The sequence below is a fragment of the Sceloporus undulatus genome, chromosome 4, assembly GCF_019175285.1.
Source record: "Sceloporus undulatus isolate JIND9_A2432 ecotype Alabama chromosome 4, SceUnd_v1.1, whole genome shotgun sequence".
NCBI classification, from domain to species: Eukaryota; Metazoa; Chordata; class Lepidosauria; order Squamata; family Phrynosomatidae; genus Sceloporus; species Sceloporus undulatus.
This window is the reverse complement of record NC_056525.1, coordinates 197,482,491-197,496,742: the sequence shown is the minus strand read 5'-3', so window position 1 is coordinate 197,496,742 and position 14,252 is coordinate 197,482,491. Positions and strand designations below refer to the sequence as shown.

The following is a 14,252-nucleotide window of genomic DNA, read 5'->3' as shown; positions in this document are numbered from 1 at the left end:
AGGGATGATTATAATTCAGAATTTACTGGAAAGCACAAAACAAGAACAATGAGGATTCTATTTCTACTACTTTTGGGGGGGGGGTCTTTAAGACCACATTAGTAGGTTTGTCATCCTAACACCAGCCACAAAATTGTCTAGAGAAGGGGACTTGCCTTGCATTTTGTATTGCTAGGTTTCTATCCTTTCATCTTTTTCACAAGGAAACAGACAGTAATGTGAATGGCCCCAAAAGAGATGGAATCAAAGTGATTTCAAATTAGATTTCTCCTATTATCTAGGTATTTGCCTGAGATTTAGATGAATCTCCAATTCAGTTGGTCTGGATGGATCTGAGCGAGATCCAAAGTATAGATTCTTCCACAGTGGACCAAACACAAATCTGAGCATTCCTGGAGATTTATTAGCATTTTTAATTGAGAAAAAACAAAGACAGTATGTCTATAAAAATGATACATTTCTCATAGAGCTCAATGCACAAGGAGGGTGGGTTGTTTTTTTACCCCTTCCCTTAATGGAAAGTTCTAAAAACTGTTCAGATAATGGTGTTAAAGAGACTCCCCAGCCCAGTATTTTGAGGAAAAGATGATTAAGTAAAATACCAAAGGCCTGATTCTATGTTTTGGGTTTACGATATATACTCAACTATAAGTTGAGAAATTTATGCCCCAAAATTGACCTTAAAATTTTGGGTACTTATGTAAGGGTCAATACATCAGAAGTGCTTAGAACAGTCCAAAAGAAATCAAGCCAGATGTCCCAGTCTCCATTGAACACCAATTTCTTCCCCCTCCAGTCTGTTTTGCAAGCCTTTGCTTCCTATCAGAAAAACTCCCCATTTAAATCCACTTGCTTCTCTCTCTGGTCCCTTGCAAGACCTGGCTTCCCGTCAAAAAACCTCTCCATTTAAAACCCTCTCTCCAGTCCCTTTTGCAAGACCTTGCTTAATATGGAAAAAACTCTCCATTTAAATCCACTTGCTTCCTTTCTCAATTCGATGCTAAAACCTCTCCTCCAGCGCCTGGGAATCGGTTGGACAAGTTCCAGAGAAGGAGAAGGAGGGACCGAAGTGGTATTTCCCTCTTTCCATCCTTCCTTATAGCCCCTTAAATTTTGCCCTTGACTTATCCATGGGTCATATCAAAATCCAGGATTTTGACCCTGAAACCTTCCCTCGACTTGTACATGAGGTCGACTTGTACACGAGTATACATGCTATTTGTTTTGTTTTACTATCTCCTAAGAACACCAAATGTTTTGGTGGAGTCTATGGGATGCAAAAGAATTACAATAGTAGATTACCACACTACATTCTTAGAGTGCTGCTATTCCACTTTTACTGCTCTAGCTGCCTCCTGTTGCATTCTGGGATTTGTAGTTCAGTGAAGCCTAAGAGCTCTCTTGCAGAGAATTCTAAATGCCCCACCCAGAATGCAACAGGAGGCAGCCAGAGCAGTAAAAGTGAAAATAGCAGCACTATAAGAGTGTAGCATGGTAATTTACTGCATGTTTTCCTGGAAAACTTTTGTTGTTCAAGCACTTCTTTCCTTACCTTATATGTTCCATAGCCACAGACTAAAAAGAGTGGTGGCGGTGGTGTGGGGAATGAAGCCCAGGAAGAATATCTCCCAATGAAATTTTGTTTCAGCCTGCATATATCTAGTACAGCAGAAACTTAAAATGTCAGTTGGGCATTTAGAAATATAATTTAAGCATCCAAAGAAAAGGGACAGGTAAAATTACCAAGGGAATAAGAGCATAGCAAATGTAAGAGATATAGACATGAATGATTTTCAGTGTCACTCTCTACCATGGTAGACATCACTTCTCTAATATTACACCATACAGAATCCTTAGTAATGTTTTTGTACTAATGTTACTCATAAGCCATAATTTCCATATGTCACTGCACATAACAGCAATAGTTGTGAAATAAACAACTAAACAAAATTAAGAGTATATCTTCTAATTGCAGTATCATAAGCACAGCATAAATGTATTTAGATTGACATAGGCCCGTTACAGATGGGCATAAAAGTATGTGCTCAGAATGTACTAGGGTTAGGAAGAGCCGTCTCTTCCTCACAGCCCCCAACCCTAGTATGTTCAGAGCGCGTAAGAGATGGTGCCGCCCCTCCACATGGGGGCCGCCATCTTTACTTAGCAGATGCTCTGCGTCTGCACGTCACGCCCCAGATATGACACCGTGAGTGCGCAACTAGTGCCTCGCAGCGTCACATCCGGGGCCCAGGAAAGAGCGCGATTTTCGCACTCCTTTGCAGCGTCCGGGAACCAAGCTGTTTGGCTGCTGCGGTTCCCAGACGCTGCAAACGGTGGCAGCAGCAGACCGCCGCTTTTCGGCAGTCTGTAACCCACCATAGTTTCGTGAAGTTAAAGTGAAAAATTGGTAGGATGTGATATTTTAAAAGAAAATTTTTAAGGAGTAAAACTTTAAACAAAAAACTCTGAGGCCTCTCCTTTTTTCACCCACTGACCCTCACCACACTCATTCCTTCTCTTCTGCCGAGTTCCAGGATTTTAAAGGGATGAAGGTGAATACCTCAGCCCATTTCTGCAAAAAGGCAGACATTTGAGGAGCAGTGATGTCATCCCCCCAAAATGTCACCTGATGCAATTCCTAACCCTTCCCTGCATCCTCCTAGTGATGCTCTGGTGCTTGACATTTGAGTACTGGCAGAAAATTTCATTTAGACAGCAGAATTCATATTTGAGTAGCCAATGCTCTCATTTTGTCCCCCCCCCCCAGCTATATTCCTGAACTATAGGTGGTAATTGTTGATTTTCTCTGTCCTGATTGGTGTGCAGAAACATTCATCTATTTTTCTTTCTGTGCTGTTGGGAGGTGTGGGAATTTTTTCCTCCCTGAGATGAAAGGAAATTGCACAGCTTTCTTTTAAAACTGTGCAGCTTTCATTGAAAAATGTTCAGCTTTTCCAATTGGCATGTTATGGGTATATTATTTTACAAATTTACAGGCTTGCAGTTCTCATTTCATAATTCTCATTTCATATATATATAAAACTCATTATGTAATTTCAACATTATATATCATAAAGTTCCAAAATTAATATTTTCTCATTTAACTTTCCCAGTTCTTCTGGAATTAAGACCTATCCTGGGTATTGTTTTTCCACAACTTTCCCTTCCTCCTTCTACTGCTGTAGCCCTCAGGTTACACAGAAATTGTCAGCTATCAAACCGGCTATGGGCTAAGGGAGAAGAAGAAGTTGCCTAAAAGTTTACAGCCCTCTCACCCCCATAGCTACACCCCTGAAGTTGGACCACTCTATTGAACTCTCTGAATAGGATGTCAAATGCACAGGGGGAAAAGTCTTAGTTTTCAGTTCAGCATAACTCCCTCAGCTCTGCCAAATGCATGGGGGGGGGGGGAGTCTTGTATTGCCATGAACTGTGTTATTACATTGAGGTTTCTGTTTGATTTGGTGATGACAACTATCTTACAGCCTTAATTTAAACATATATCATTAGTGGGATGGGCAGCCTGAACTACAACTGCCATGAGACCCAGATTGCATGGCCAATGGTTGAGGACAGTAAGAGTTGTAGGTCCAAACATTTGAAAGTCACTGGTTGACTACCCATCAACTAATACATGACAAGGAACAAATGGTATTTCCTGAAAAGCAATGAGAATTTGGAAGTGTTTCAGAAACATATTTTGGAATATGTTTTTAGAACTGGGTTCCAGCCTATGCTTTATTTCATTTATAAAAAGTTTTCATCCAAGTAGCTCAGGAAGGTGTACATTGTAAATTGTTTTCCTCCCACTTTTAATTTCAAAACAATCCTGTGAGGTAGGATACATAAAGAGGGCTTAATGAGGCCATGGCTGAACATGTATTTGAGTCTCTGTCAGCTAGCCCTCCTGCCCAGGTTTTCTCAACTTAGGCCCGATACAGACAGGCAGAAAGGAGTGCTGAGACGCCGCCCCTTTCTACCGCACATGGAGGCTGCAGCAACCAAATGCTGCAGCCTCTGGGAGCCCTAAAAAGAATCTGCTACCATTGGTGCCCTTGCGCACTCTGATGACATCCGTGCAGCACCGTGCCATTTGGATGCTGTGCTTCACATATGTCATCATGGCAGCCCCCGTATAGATGGAGGCATGCCATTATGGTTTGGTAGAACTCGGGAGCATGTGGCTGCTCTGTGCTCCCGAGCCCTAATTTTGGCCCCAGGATGGTGCTTGTTGCCTGTTTGTATAAGGCCTTTGTTCACCCATGTTTTAGAATATAACTCCCAGCATTTAATATGGTGGTGAGTGGTGATGGGAAGTGAAGTCCAAAACATCTGGAGGTTACCATATTGAGAAAAGTTGCTCTAGCCCTGTGGTGGCAAACCTATGGCACGTATGTCAGAAATGGCACACAAAGCCCCTGCCCTCCTGGTCCTTCAACTGTTTCCAGGAAAGACCCATCCCCAGCAAGCAGAAGTTGCACCCCTGGATGTCCCATCCTTGCAGAAGTCCCCAACATCAGGTGACAGCTAGTGCAGGAACACTTTGAGTTTGGGCATTCAGTCTTTAAAAGGTTTGCTATCACTGCTCCAGCCTATATCCCACAATAAATATATTATGTAAAGTCCTCTAATGTAATCCTACCTAAAACTATATACTGTTACTTAAAATGTGTGCAGTTCTCTTCCAGATAAATTCATGCAGGTATAAATTTAGTAGCAAGCATTTAGCTATCAATTTATGATAGAAAAATGTTATTTTCCATATCTTACATTTTTTGTAATCTGCCATACAGAGTCATATGATAGGTCCTTCTCCTCAGTATCATAAACAACATATTATATCTTTAGAAGAGCAGAATCACACCTTATTTGGATACAATCGTAATTCCTTTAAGGTAATAAAAGTTTACCCATTGACAAGCACAGGTTAGACTCATCATATCTAGTCTTACTAACTAAAAGGGAAGAAAAGAAGTTTAGTCCAGTTTCATCCTACTTCATCTATAGTTGCTCATTTACTTTGCATTCTTTCTTGCAGAGAATGAATTTTGGGATTATCTCTTAAGTCAGACAAGACATTTTGGTCCAAGAGACGGATTTGGTCATTTGGAATTTGCACATAATTGTGCTCCGAAGCAAGCAAAGGTGGGAGAATATATTCAGTGTTTAGTTTTGAGTGGAAAGTATGTGATGTTATTTGTCGCATTGCTGTTACATTTGAAAATCTCATTATGACCTCCAAACTTTACCTTCATTTGCAGTGTAACAGTATTTGATAGACCAGATTGATGCTTTCGGTGTTATGTCATTCCAAAATGGGAATGTGGCAATGGTATTTTCAAATGAACTTATAATTCTCACAGTTAAAAATATATTTTAGCACACATCAATTTTATTTACTATAGGATATATTTCTTTAATAGGATGTGCATTCACCATAGTTTATTCAACAAGGTTGCTAAGAATCACAACATTTTTTGTCTTTATATATTTCCATATCACAAAGCTAATCTCTTTTTCCCCATCCTTTTTTAAAAGGGAGTTAATGCCAAGTGCCATTTAGAAAACATAGTCTTTCATAGAATGAAACTTAAAAAGGGTTTTTTTGGGGTGTTTTTTTTTTTTTGGAAAAATTAACATTCTGCTTTTGCTTCTATTGACCTGTCTTTTAATGTGGTGTAATATTTCTACATATTTGTTCTGAAAATATAAAGCTGGCACCTGCCTCCTCATTTCATAAAGCTGCGACTTTACCCTCTGATGCCTTGGTAAAGCAGACTAATAGAAATCCTTGGCACACATTAGTTACCTAAGGGAATAATAGAACTATTTGCTGTAATCGTTTGGCAAAAGGACATAAACATATGGCTTTGGTTTATATTCAGAACTGCCAGTTGTGCAAAGTTGCATGGAAGAGGTATACAACAGCAGTGACAACTCTGAAATCAGAAGTGAGAATCAAAATAAATCATCCTCATTACAGAACCATCCAAGCTTGTCTTTGGTCTAACGTTTATTCCTCAGTTGTGCATTTTCAAATATTAGATTCCCTCTTTGGAAAAAAATACTCCTTCAAATATATATATAGCATTTGGCCATCTGTAATCATGGTGTCCAAGAATGGATTACACGGTATGTAGTCTCAAATTGAATCTGTTTTCAGATTTAGATTTAGTGTTTAAACTTATTTATTTTAGTTTGGGAGGATAGCAACACATCTACAGCAGTCAGATAAACATCATTCATTTTTCATTTTGAGAAAGAAATAGCTATAATGACAAAATGGAAAATGTGTCTGAAAAAACTTATCAAACCACAGAAAAGGATATTAAATATTGCTTTTGAATTCTATTCTTGCCATTTTTATTTTTAAAGAAAATAACCAATATCTGAATAACCCACTTGAGTTTAAAAGAAAGGGAAAATGCTTTAATTGATTTCTCAAATCCTTAAATGTGCACTGAGTTTTTCGGAAGCCATGTTTTATTTTGTTCAGTTACTTTCTTTGCATTGAAAATAAGAGTCTACAAGTAGTTCTCCCAACAACTACTATTTTCCTCTTCAATAGTTAGACATTATTAGGACATATGATACTATAGGAATGGTCCACCCCATCAAACCATTATGCCTTATGAATTGATTTAACATCAACTGGAATATCAATATAATAACATGTCCACTCAAAGGTTGGGGAATGGGGAGGAGGATTTGAAGTTTAATATTTATCTTGCTTTCACTAGTTCTAAAGCACTCTGGCTGATTGGCTTTAGCGTTTTCTGCTTGCAATCACTTCCTTTTGATTTGCATTTATTAAGGACAATGAGATTGACATCATGGTTGCAAATAAGGTGTATACAAGTTGTCAAAAATATCCATAATCCAGTAAATTCATAAAGTCTGTTTATGCTGCAGCCTGAATCCTACCAACACATTTTTTCTGCAATATCAGCATAATATCCTCTGAAAATTTATTCATTTACCAATATTTTATGAACATGTGCTGGACTGTAGCAGACATTTAGTACTTGGAGTCTATCTTTGGAGATGTTTCCTTCCCCAGTTAAGGGAACATTCTTCAGCACTACTCCCCAACTTAATGATTTTCTTCTTTTTGATGTCTCTAAATCACATATTGGCTGTAGTATCAAGTGATGACTTCACATGTAAATGAAAAACAAACAGGAAGGGCAGGACCTCAAAGCAGAAGGCACCCTTTACAATACACAGTTATAGAACTATGATTCAATTTTTATTATTTACTAGCTGCATCCCATGGCTTCCTGTGTTGCCATGGCAATTAATATGCAATCATGATACTATAAATGTGTAGTGTGAAAGGGCTCCAGGTCAGACATGTATTTATTTGCTTCAAATTTGTTATTGGTTGCAAAGCTTATGTATCATGTAGATTCTAATATTACAGTGTTTCAGTGGTTTTTATCTAAGCATATTAGTCAATTTACATGAATGAATGAATTATCATTCAGAGATACTCATGTGAGATGATGCCTTCCTTCTTAATGTTTCAAACCACCACCTTATCTCTCATTTGCATAGGTGAATAGGTTACCACATTAATAACAATGGATACAATATTTGCATCCTCTTAGGTCAACTCACACACAAGGCATTTTATTGGTGATAGGACACACATTTGACTGATGTCCAAGCTTGATGATATATTGAATGTATACTGAATGCATGAGAACATCTGCAGTCACAGAATGAATTGATTTGGACTGAGGATGCAGTCCAGGACAAGGGAGTCTATCCTTTTCTATATACCACATCCCCATTTCAGATTGTCTATCTGGAGTTGCACATTAACATACTCCATATATAATAGTATCTCCAAGTGGGATGGGGTTGGAGTCTGAAAGGGTGATGCAGAAGATTGACAAGTGCATCTGCCATGTACTGTGCCCCCAGTCAAAATAAGTGAAACGAAGATGCTTTTACAACATAACTATAGTGGCAGCTCGAATGGAAAACTCCAATATATTTGCATGCTTTACTTGTGTGCTTGTGCGGGGCCATATGTGCACTGTATGTGGTTGAAAATATGGACATACAGTCAGATCTTATGTCTTGGGGAATAACTGCTACATTATTAAACCCAATGGTATTGAGTCTGAATATATTCAGCTATGCCAGCTGGATGTAGTACAGAGGTTTAAGAACAAGACATATGGCTGGAATCCTGTTGGTGATGTACACAGATGTAATCTGGGTTTACTCTGGTGTATGCCATTTTATGGAATAAGAAAGAGATGTTCACTTTGTAACAACTGCCACCATGAGGAAGGTAGTATCCTGATGGGAAAGCACTCAATATAGTATGGGCACTAGAGTAGTAGCTGGCTGCAGTTTTTACACTGGGTGATGAGGAGAGATATCCCTTTCCAAGATCTCTGCCATACCAGTGCCTACATGATGGGAACTTTGGACATTTCTTCTAATTGCCCACCTGAAAATTTGCAGCCAACTACTGCTCTGGTTCAGAAGGACCAGAAGGTATTCAAGCAGAACTGCATTGTGCAACAGTTGTGCATTATGCTTCATCAGCTACCTGTAGAATGCTGGCCATATAAAGTCCATACAGATCAAGTTGAGGCTATATGAAGGATCATGTCTTCCCATATAAGCCTGTCCAAACTCTAAAATATTTTGGGAAGACACTTATCTCAGTCCAACTACCTTCACAAGCACATTTGATGACAGGACTTTCCATAGCTGTTCCATCTCTTAGGAATTCCCTTCCTAAGAAAGCTTGCCAGGGTTCCTCCTTGTTCGTTCATCATCAAGTGATGACATATTTATTCCGACATATTTATTCCAGGTGTTGGAAACTGATTGTTTTATATACAGTGGGCCCTTGGTATCCACTGGGGTTTTGATTCCAGGACCTCCTGTGGATACCAAAATCCATGGATGCTCAAGTCCCATTAAATACAATGGCAAAGTAAAATGGTGTGGCTTAAAGAAAATAACAAAATCAAGGTTTGCTTTTTGGAATATATATATATATATATATATATATATATATGAATATTTTCAACCCATGGATGCTTGAATCTGTGTATAAAGAATCTGTGGATACGAAAAGCCGACTGTAATGTTTTTCCTTTTTAGTGCTGTACTGTTTCTAATTTAAGTTTTAAAATGAATTTTATGTGGTTGTCATTCTATTTTATTTTAATCATAACATTTTCTATGTTTTTAGCTATATGTGGTTTTATTTGTGTCTCTCTTTAAGATACAGTGAGTCCCTTGCTTAGGAAAAGTGATTGAGTGATTGGCTATAGACCTACACTCACAAACACATAAATAATAATAAGCTAACAGACAGAAAGAAAGACACATAAATTTATTCATGCATGTGTGTGCGCGTGTGCCTAAATAATTTTTGCAGGTTTTGATGGTGAAGTAGAGGGTATAGTGCACACTTTATTGTACCAAATGTCTTTAACTGCATATGTTATTATTAGTTCCAAACATTACAAAGGCTCTTCCCACAAACTCAGGGCAAAGCATAGTATTTTCATTTTAAGATGTCATAAAATATTGCCTGTCATCAGTGAATAGAAAGCTCTTTGAAGGCCTTATTAAAATGAAAATCATTAGTCAAATGAACTCTAATGCTCTATTGTTTGAACACATACTCAGAGGAAGTCTTGATTAAATCATAATATATATTTTATGTGTGTTTGAGAAATATGCATCCCTGGAAGGGTACTTAAGATAACAATCTTTAGTTAGAAATTGGAATTATGTTGAAAATGCTACATAAAATTAAAATATAAGCATTAGTGTTAGTTTTCTCTCTCTCTTAAAGCTAACCAAAACAAAATACTATTTTCCTCCACAACTATATTTATCAAATTTTTGGTTTATTATATTTAATAATCTGAGAAGTTTCTTTTAATAATTAAAGTTTATATCATTAAACTAATAACAAAATATATGTGATATGGGATACAGACCGCCCAAAAAGGGCAGTTTCCCACCACCCTGGTTTGCTGCATGAGGGAGCCACAGTGCGCGCGGCTCTGTCACCAAACAAAAAGAACCCGCAAAAAGTGGGTTCTTCTTCTGGCTCCTTTGTGATGCCGCACTTGCGGCATCACAAAGGCACCGGGACGTGTGGATGCTAAGTGTCCATCACGTCAAAATGGCAGCCCCCTTGTGTACAGGGCGCTGCCATTTTGATGCCTCCATCACATGGTAGGGGTGAGGCCAATATGGTCAGTCTGTTCCTTTGATGCCAGGACAGGAGAAACAGTGCCAGGGCCACTGACAGTTTGTGGTTGGAGTCCTCGAGTATCTAAAAGATGCATGCAAGAGGGGTGTGTGTGTGTGAAGGAGAAACATCATTGGATGTCTCATGTGTCCAACAAGCACATGTGATCCATATGGTAGCACTATCTGTATTAGACCAGTTGAGCAGTGAAGCTTCTCAATAGTCCCACTGTAGCCATTTTGAGCCATATCTAATGCTCAGAACACTGCAGTAAAAACTGGACAAAAATTATTTTTAAAAAATCACACTACCTTGTAAGATTTATAGTTGGGGTTGCAAAGAAACTACACTTTCTTTTCAATAATTTCAATATGGCATTGAGTTCACCAAAGGAATCAAAGAAGTTGACTCCACTATGTTTAGCTTTAGTCTAAAAATAGGTAGCATTAAGAATTGAAGTCAACAGCCTCTACAGAATATTTATCCTTCACTGGTTACTGACTGAGAGTAGATGCTAGAAATAATACTCTATTGGGCTGATGGCTTATGATAATGCCTACTGCATATCGAAAATCCAGATCCTCTTAAAAATATATGAAATGATATGTTTAACATTAAAAAGAAAACCTTTTTCTGTGTGGGATAATGATGAAAAGTAGATGTGTCACCTAGACCCTACTACACCCACTTATTCTACAGAGACTTTCTTTTTAGGGAGGTTTTAAAATAATGTTAAACAATGATGTTAGGTCCCATCAAGGAACCTTATCTATCAAATGACAAGTGTGTAGCAGGGATGCAAAAGATCCACTTCATTACATGAAAACCACACAGCCGTATGGAACACACTCCATTTCCTGAAGAGGTGGGGGAATACCCTTTTTTTGGTTTTGTGTGAGTGAACTGCTTTATATGCAACAGACGCCCGCAGCCCATCATGATGTTTTTACAGTGCTATGTTCATCATACTAAATAGGCCTTGCCAGTTTAATCTTAATCTGTTTAAACATCTGTCATAAATTCAAATGATTTTCCTAAAGAAAGAAAATCAATAGAAAAAAAATCACCTATATTGATGTGGCTGGTGGTTTTTCACCCATTGTGTGGTATTTAAATATTCATGGGGAAAAAAAATAAAACCCAAGTAACTGCAGTTTAAAAAGCGACAGCCCCAGCCCCCCCCCTTTGTGGGGGTTCATAATTAAAAGACAAGTCCAGTGATTGGGGTAGTATTTATTATGAAATGATAACAATGGGGTATCAGTGGGGTGTTTTAAAAAATAGTTTTAGCACACAGAAGCTGCTGTTAATTTTGTCAGCAGAGTTGCAGGTGAAATAATGCACACTGGATAAATAGTCTGTATTGGTTTAACTGAACATAATATATAGTGTGTTCTGGAGTTGTTTGTCTCAATAGACTATAGTAATCAAAAGTAATGAACCTATTATGTGCAGGACCTTGGAGAGCATGGAATGGCAGTAAAAGTGTGGCACATAAAAGGTTTATTAAAGGAAATTAAAGTCCATCATTGCCACACCTGCTCCCCTATTATAAGTCTATGGCAGGTCAGTGCCTTCAATCACTACTCAGCATCAGAGAATACAGCCACATTTCCCATTACCATTGCAGTCACATTGCAACCAAACCAGTCTGAGGTTTGAATGGCAGCAAACAACAACAGGGAAGTTTTAGTTTCTTCTCGATCAAACACCATCTACTTAATTGGCTGTGTTGTGAACCATTTTCTACAGATCAAGCAGATAAAAATATGAGACCCTGTGTCTGACCATTCATTGTTGTTGTAGTTGTTGCTGTGTGCTTTCAAGTCATTTCTGACTTATGGTGATCCTAAGACAAACCTATTACAGGGTTCTCTGGGGCTGAGAGTATGTGACTCACACAAGATCACCCAGTGGTTTTCCATGGCCAAGTGGGAAATTGAACCATGTGTGTGTATGTGTGTGTGTGTGTATTCCAGTTTTTAATTACATATTATAAAACCAGAAGAAACAGGGTTTTCAAGTATTTGCTTAACATTTTAAAAAGTCTGTTCAACCATTTCACTGCTTGTTATTCCTATAAAGAGCTATTTAGGTCATATGTCACGTACCATATGTTCAGTGTCTCATGTAACCCTCTGTAATAATTAGCTGGGAAAAATGGAGAGGCTCACAAATGTTGTTTCATCTTTCCATTGGTTAATTTTTCTTCAGTCTTGGAAAGGGGAGTGTTTGTCTTCTTTGTGTGGTCCTACAATACAATTCAGAATACGGAAGCAGATCTTTCAGTACATGTCTGAAGAAAAGATGTACACTTTAAAAAGCAAGCAAACCACACTTTAGTGAGGAGAGGGTTAAGGAAACAAACTGAATGCTCCAAATCCATCCATTTGTAGTGTCTCGGAAGACCTTGTTTGTATTTCAGAGGTTCACTGCTCCTCTATCCAAGTAGAAAGAATGCAGAGAAGCTGTCATATAAGTATATGAGGCAACTTGAGAAACTGGGTACACATAGTGCAAATAATTGATTTAGATTTTTTTAGATCTAGATAAATTTGCTTTCAGCCAAGATAGTATTTGAATTTACATAATGATTTTTAGGTGGCAAGATGTTAACTGGCTGAAATTTGACCCTAGTTCACATATTACATTTACGTTATGCTCAGTATGTGACATATTCACACAATACACAATGTGGTGAGCCATACTACAAAATACAGGAAGGAGATACACTGAAGAAGCTGCTGTAGTCTGGGTCCTTGCATGGACTTTTTACTTCTAATCCAATGGAAAATATTTAAACAGTTGCAACGTTACATGTTCTCTTTCTCTTCATAACATGGCACAGACTTTCAAACCTTATCTTGCCACTCTTTACTCAATTCCTTGGGTTTATGCATCAGGAATGGAGAACCCCATTACCTTTGGATTTCACAGCACCATGGTCTTGACACCCCATTTTTGTTCCCTACATGCTATGGTCCAAAGCACACTGCAGAAATAATCCAGTTTGAGACAGCTTTAACTGCCCAGGCTCAATGCTAGAGATTTCTGGGAACTGTAGTTTTGTGAGACATTTAGCCTTCTCTGTCAGAGAGCTCTGGTGCCACAATAAACTACAATTCCCAAGATTCCCTAGCAATGAGCCAGGGCAGTTAAAGTGGTCCAAACTGGATTAATTCTGCAGTGTGTTTTTGACCTATGTCTTCTTGGTTTTCAATCCCATCCACATGCAGATAAAATCTGACCCTACATCCTTATCCCACAAATCTCCCTTTCCCATCTGACACAGAACCTCTCATTCTCTGTGTGACATTTCTATTGGACATTTGGTTCCCCAAGATGTACAAGATCAAATTTTCCTCTCTCCTCTCAAACCTTCTTGTCTAGTATACTTTCCATATTCAAAAATAATATAATCTCAAGTAATTGTGCACAAAATTTGTGTCCCCTCCCATTGTTCAATCATATTATTTTTCCTTTGACTATTGAGATCCACCCTCCAGCTATTTTCTGCCTTGAGAATATATCAGTCTTTTTTCTTTCTGTATTACTTTTGTGACACCCAGGTCTATTCACCTCTGGAAAAGATTTTTGTGACACCCCTGGTCCATCCAGAGCATGGCTATCATTGCTCAGAAACTCTTCCTTTGTCATCTTTGGTGGGTTACAGACGGGCAGGGGAGGATGTCTTGGAGGTGTATTCAGCTGAATGCGGAGCTTCCAGATGGCCCGCCCCGGGGGCGTGCTTCAGGTGTTGGAGCTTCCACACGGGGGGCAGTGAAGACGCCTCACCTGGGTCCGTTTCGGACCCGGAGTTTCCAAACCGCCGCCTCGGAGGACGCCGCAAAAAGAGAGGCAGCTTCCGTACGGGCGGCCCAAACCGCGGCTTTTTTTTTCTTTTGCCGGCTGGCGGATGCGAAGCTGCGCAGCTACAGCGCTAAGCAGCGGCAAAAGAAAGCCTGTCTGCGCATTTAAAGCGCCCAAGCCCCTTTAAAACAATGGTGGTCTC

General features: G+C 38.8%; 1 protein-coding gene across 4 annotated transcripts in view; it reads left to right on the top strand.

The window, feature by feature from the left end:
- The window catches only part of ST18 (ST18 C2H2C-type zinc finger transcription factor), a 193,764-nt gene that overhangs the window by 59,470 nt on the left and 120,042 nt on the right, over window positions 1-14,252 (top strand). For 2 of the 4 annotated variants that reach the window (XM_042465617.1, XM_042465618.1), the window contains exon 2: window positions 5,039-5,145. The exons of the other annotated variants lie outside the window; for them this stretch is intronic. The gene's annotated coding sequence lies outside the window, so the exon portion shown is untranslated. The remainder of the gene's footprint in view (window positions 1-5,038; window positions 5,146-14,252) is intronic. 4 annotated transcript variants of the gene reach the window in all.